Raw genomic sequence first — 7,094 nt, forward strand, 5'->3', positions numbered from 1 at the left:
GAGCCGGTATAGGGAGTCCGAATCAAGTATTTGGGAGTTGGGGGTTTCTTTTGGCTTGCGGATCAACCTCATTTTTGGTTTCTTTTTCTCCAAGCTCGGAGAACTCGGGGCCCTTTTCCTTTTCTTCTCTTCACCCTGTCTCGGGGCAGGGGACTCGGTGGGTACATCATCGCTACCATATGGGGGACTCATTTGGACATCATTGGTAAACCTGCAATAAGAAATAAAACAAGTAAGGACTCAATCATGCAAAGAGGAAACCAAATATCACTTATGAAAGAGATCTCACCATATGAATGAACCTCCCATCGGCCCTTTGAAAGCTCGCGCCATGAGCGCTCGGAATAAAGCCTTTGTGAAACGATGCCCTTGACCCACTCCTTGAGTCGAGGAACTGCATTCGGGATCTGGGCAACAGCTGCACCATCACAGAACACAGATAAGAAGGAAGGAAAAAGGTGATAAATAAAACCTTGAAAGCAAAATTATATACTTAAGTTTCATGTTCCACTTATCATGGAATGACATGTAATCGGTCGGGATCAATTCTGAGGTCCTCACTCGGACGAAATGGCCTAGCCAACCTCGATCCCTATCTTCATCGATACTCGAGAATACAGCTTTAGTAGCCCGATGGGCGAGCTTGATCGGTCCTCCTCGGTAGAGTCGGGGATTGTATAAACATATAAGGTGGTCGATCGTGAAAGGGCACCCCTCGATCTTGCTCACTAAGAAATGGAGGAGGATTATGATCCTCCAGAAAGAGGGGTGAATCTGACCGAGGGTTACCTCGTATCACTTGCATAAGTCGATGATGATCAGGTCTAAGGGACCCAACGTGAAGAGATAAGTGTAAACACTTTAAAATCCCTCGACGTCGGTGGTGATGGCTTCGTTAGGTTCAGGAACCACCACATGTTTGTCAGCGCAGTTGCAATCCTTTTTGACTTCAGAGAGAACATCCTCGGTGATCGAGTAGATGTACCTCGAGACCACCTCACATCGGCCTGGTACGAAAGAAGGTTTTTCAACCTTGAAATCGGCAATGACCAGGAACCCCCCAGGAATAAATATTTTTAGAGGAGGCTTCGATGCCGGTTCCTCGACAGCAATGCGCGAGACAGTTTTCTCGATAGCCGACCACAAGGAAGAGGGAGTTTCTTTTTGGGGAACGGATTTTGAAGTCTTTGCCATTTATTTGAAAAATAAAGGAAAAAGAGGGAGTTAAAGGATTATGATTGATGGTTTGGGATAAAGACGGAACATAAGTTCTTATAAAAGGATTTCAGGGTAACCAGAAAATTAATGCTTGGAAGGTGTTGAAATGTTTAAGGTACGAGGCCAGAAGGTTTGAAAGTAAAGTTTGAATGAAATAATGAGGGGGTATTTATAGTTTCTCAGCGACTGTTCACATCTGAGAGTGGTTGACCAGCAACTAACGAGCATTTAATTCCATTAAGATTTGAGTGACGAGATGTTTCGACTATTTTGTCATTTCTGTCACAAAATATCGAAGTCAGGACAAGAAGTTCATGTCGTTTCTCATCATCTACTCTCCGAAAAATGAGGGGACTATCTGTGTACGGTCGAAATTGAGCTCGCCTATAACTTGGTAGATTAGACTTGGAATGTGGCAACCAAGGACTGAAGATCGACCTCGAGTCCCACCGAGCTAGAACCCGAGGTCGGAACACCTTCCTTCGAGGAGCAGTGAGTCCGGTGCCGACCTTAGCCTCGAACGAGCTCGGAGAAACAATGTTGAGATAGCTAACAGAAGACCGAAATATTTGTGGCCGATCGGATATTGTGGAGGGAACCTCGGCACGTATCAGTAAGGAACCGGCAATCAGTGAATCAAGAGATTTTTACCTTTTTGAAAGTGTACTTAAAGTAGGACTCCTCTACTATAAAAAGGGGGTCTGATAATTCATTCAAGACATTGTAACACGCATCGCAAAGCAATATATTATTATTCTTCTTAGGGTCGTATTATTCTCTTGTTGTTCTGTTCTTATATCAACAAATTCCCTTCTGGCTCGAGGGTGGCTAACCTTCCAAGGCTAAGACTGTTCAACTTGTATGGTTTGCATTTACTTTTCCATTACATATTTCAATTGCAATTTGATTTATCATTTTGTATCAAGTTAGATCATGTATCCTTAAAACCACTTACAAATTTAATTGTTATCCGATTTTGAGGGTAAACATTTATATTTTTTATTAAAGTATTTGATATCTTTTACCAAAAAAAAACACGTAATACTATGGTGTCAATGATTCGGTTCGGCCGGTTATATAAAATTTGTACCATACCAATTTTTCCGTTATTCTATTACATATAGCCAAAATTAAACATTTTGAAACCATCCCAATCATGTCGGTTTCTCTTCGGTATCGGTACGGTTCGATAATTTTTGGTATTTTTTAAAATGTCATATAAAAGTCACTAGTAAAAGTAGAATGCAATAACATACATACTTTTATAGGACTTAGCAAAACTCTCTAGATAGTTTTGTTGTTTAAATGGTGATGAATTATGAAAACATGAAAGATGGCGAGAGTATTGTCACGACCCAAAAATCACTAGTCGTGATGGCACCTAATCCGACCCGCTAGGTAAGCCAACTAACAGTCAATACAATCCAAATGAAATTGTAGGAAAATAATGAAGAATTATCTGAACTTTTACAAATTAACCCAAGAACTGGTAGTACAAATAATGAGCTTCTAAGACTTAGAATTTACAAAGCTCATACAAATAGTTACACGGTCTATTCGAAAGCTACATAAACAGATTAACAAAATCTAAAGCTACCAAGGACAAGTGGCAGCTATATCCGGAATGCACGAACATCTTCAGGGTCAGCTCCCGACATCACCAGCAACTCTGCTCCAAAAGTCTGCACGCAAGGTGCAGAAGTGTAGTATGAGTACAACCAATCCCATGTACCCAATAAGTATTTTGTCTAACCTCGTCGAAGTAGTGACGAGGCTTTTTAGTTAAAAGATGCTCACTGATAAAATTTGTAATGTAACTAACAATAGCACTATACTACAGTATAACAGAATAGAGCACACGAACGAATGTACAAAGCTATAACAGAGTACTAGAAGAGATCACAATCCAACAGTTTCCAATATCTCGATCAATACTTTCCTTAGAGGAAACCCAATGAACCACAATAATCACCTCAAAACTTTCATAGTGTGAGAGAAACACTCAAGACATCAAATTCAACGGCATGGCAACACCCTTTGTGCATTTATTTCATCCTCACCAAATATGCATAAAACAGTACCAACCGAAAGGCAGAAATACAGATAACAGAAATGACAAAGTAGGAAATACGCAAGTAGTAATAATGAACGAGGATGTACATAAGGACATCAGTAAACAGACTAGCCGGAAAGAATAAGGGTAATGACAACAATTAGGAAAAGAAATGTAACTTCAACTAACTAGCATGGTGGAGGTAGGAAGATAGATATAACACATAAGAAAGGGGACACATGATCTTTATAAATTAACAAGTAGAGACATGAATGACTAACATGGAAGAAGACCTGTACCTAAGTGCAACAAAACAGATATGACATGGATGCAATTATAACAGCATAAAGTAGGCATGATATTTACAAGTTAAGCAAGTAGAAGGCATGGGCAACATAACATCAATTGAGATAGAGAATAAAGACAGAATAGTGATGACAAGTCACATAAGAACCGTAAGTACGATAGTAACAATTCAAGGTAAAGACATGAAGATATCTGCAAGAAAAGGATATCACAACATAATGCATGACCCTTGTCCTCATTTGCACAGAAACCACCTTCGTGCCATGAACTCGCAATAACATAAAAGCATGATAATATAAATACAATGGAACGGCATCACCCTTCGTGATTTTACTCACATAACATGGCACGACATCACCCTTCGTGCTTTTACTCACATAACATAGCACGACATCACCCATTGTGCTTTTACTCACATAACATGGCACGACATCACCCATCGTGCTTTTACTCACAAATGATATTGCACGGTATCACCCTTCATTCTTTTACTCTCAATAATATGGCACAGCGTCACCCTTCGTGCTTTTACTCTCAATAATATGGCACGGCATCACCCTTCGTGCTTTACACTCTCCCTCACATGATAATGTATAAACAATGGCACGGCATCACCCTTCGTGCTTTACACTCTCCCTCATATGATAATGTATAAACAATGGCACGGCATCACCCTTCGTACTTTACACTCTTCCTTACCAGACATATGTATATCAATGACAAACAAGGCAGGAAGCATAAATAATGTCAAGGAGAGTGTTTAAACGAATATTCCAAATGAATCCCAATCACAACTTTCCAAGCCAACAATAGTTCAATAAACCCGCAAGAACCTTATTATTCAAGTATTTCAGCAAATCTCATAAATGATCTACAACACAAGTATGGAATCTAGTATCTCAAGGATATCGGTCGTAGTAATGTATTAATGAGTACGCATAGTAATAACCGAATTAGACACATTGATGTATTCTCAGAATCTCATCAAATTTGATCAAGTTATAAAAAGCTAAGTCTTAGTTTCTAACGTCTAATACTACGTTCTTAGCATCTAGGAGTCAAGTAAGGCATGAAGCAAGAAGGTCACGTGATTCTACAAGACACAATTTATAACATAATTTACCCCCGAGCATGGTTAACCCTGGCACATGCATATATGTTTGTCGCCTCATATATGTATCACCCCCGCATGTAGCAAACAATGTCAAATAGTAGGAAAAATTTCCTCAACAAAGTTAGGCAAGACACTTACTTCAATTCGGCTAACTCAATACTCAATTTAGCTTTTTTCTTTAAACATTCACCTCTGCTCGGCTCAATCTAGCCAAAGACGACTTAAATACATCGCACAATGCAAGGGAAAACAATTTCAATTAATAAAGTTGTGGTTTTTATTCAATTTCTAAAAAGTCAACAAAAGTCAACCCACGGGCTTGCCCGGTCGAAACCCGGGTCCAAGGGTAGGTCTTGACTACCCATAGTCTCACGAGTACAAATACGTCTTTTGTTTCCAAATCCGAGTCCTATTCGACTCTCAAATCCTAAATTTTCATTTTCAAAGTTTTGACAAAATCCCCAAAATTTTCCCTAGATTTCTCATGAATTTGATGTTAAATCTTATATAAAATCATGAAATGTAGTTGAGAATTGATTAGATATACTTACCCAATGATTTAGTATGAAAATCCCTTCTTAAAATCGTCTCCCATCGAAGCTAGGGTTCAAAATATAACAAAATAAAGCCAAATCTCGGAATTCTCACCATTTAGCAGGTTGCAGATGTCGCATTTGCGACAGGGGGTTCACAACTGCGAACTGGAGGTTTTCCTGCTAATGTCGCATTTGCGACCAAATGCTTCGCAAATGCGAAAAGGAGGACCATCATAAATGCGAGGAATTTTTCGCAAAAGCGAATTCCTGCCCCCCGGGTTCGCAAATTCGATAGTCGCATTTGCGAGCAAAACATCGCAAATGCGATGACACCAGTACCAGCACTCAAAAATCATGAAAAGTCATTCTGAAACCAATCCGGAACTCACCCGAGCCCCCAAGGCTGCAAACAAACCATGCACGTAGGTCCATAAATACAACACGAACTCGCTCGCACGATCAAATCATCAAAATAACCTCTAAAAGCACGAATCGGACGCCAAAACGCATGAAGATCAAAGGAATCTCAAGAACTTCTAGAATCGCAAGCAAACGTCCGAACCATATCAAATCAACTCCAAATGGCGCCAAATTTTGCAGAAAAGTTTCATGTGACAAAACGAACCTACTCGAAGCTTCAAATCACGTATAGCAACCTCGAAAAGACGAATCTCACCTCAAGTCAAAATCAATGAACCTTGAAACTTCAACTTTTACGACCGATGCCGAAACCTATCAAATCACGCCCAATGGACCTCAAATTTTGCACACAAGTCACATTTGCCATTACGGACCTACTCCAACTTCCGGAATCGGAGTCCAGCCCCAATATCAAAAAGTCCACTCCCGATCAAACTTCTCAAAAATCCGACTTTCGCCAATCCAAGACTAATTCGACTACGGACCTCCAAATTACAATTCGGATGCACTCCTAAGTCAAAAATCGTCCAACGGAGCTAACGGAACTAACGAAACTCCATTCTGAGACCTCAAACTACCGAGTAGGGGTGGCATGTGGGTCGGGCCCGGTCCTAAGTGGGCTTCGCGGGTCCGGTCCTAAGTGGGCCAGTCCTAAGTGGGCCGGTCCTAGGCGAGCCGGTCCTAAGCGGTCCCGGGCTTCGCGGGCTTCTCGTTGGAACCGGTCCGGGACCGGGACCACGAACTAGCGATCCCGTATTAAGTGGGCCGGTCCCGGGCCCAAACGGTCCTAAGCGGGCCCAAGTGAGCCCAACGGAAACTTTCTATTTTTTAAATTATTTTTATACAATTTAGAGGAAAAGGATGGTAATAAAAATATCTAAGGCAATTCCTAGTAAATTATATTATAGAATTGTCACCTAAATTTTTTAATTCAAATTTAAAGACAAAAATATTGTAAAGAGATATTCAAAGCAATGCGTTATAATATATATACTATACTATACTATACTATATATACATCTTAAGATATATAAGCTATATTCGATTTACTATATATACATCTTAAGATTTATGCATTAATATTTGATTTATATACTATATATATATATATATATATGTATGTATGTATATATAGTATAGTATATATATATAAGCTATATTCGATATATATATTTTATATACTATATATACATCTTAAGATATATATATATATATATATATATATATATATATATATATATATATATATATATATATATATATATATAGAGAGAGAGAGAGAGAGAGAGAGAGAGAAAGAGAGTATAGTATATACTATATGTATAGCTTAAGGTATATAAAAAGACAAAAATATTATAAAGAGATATTCAAAGTAATGCGTTATATTTTTATTATAGCATTAAAAAATTATGACAATATCTTTCTTAGTCTTCCTCCCCCTATAGAA

This window comes from Nicotiana tomentosiformis, chromosome 6 (assembly GCF_000390325.3).
Source record: "Nicotiana tomentosiformis chromosome 6, ASM39032v3, whole genome shotgun sequence".
Lineage (NCBI taxonomy): Eukaryota > Viridiplantae > Streptophyta > Magnoliopsida > Solanales > Solanaceae > Nicotiana > Nicotiana tomentosiformis.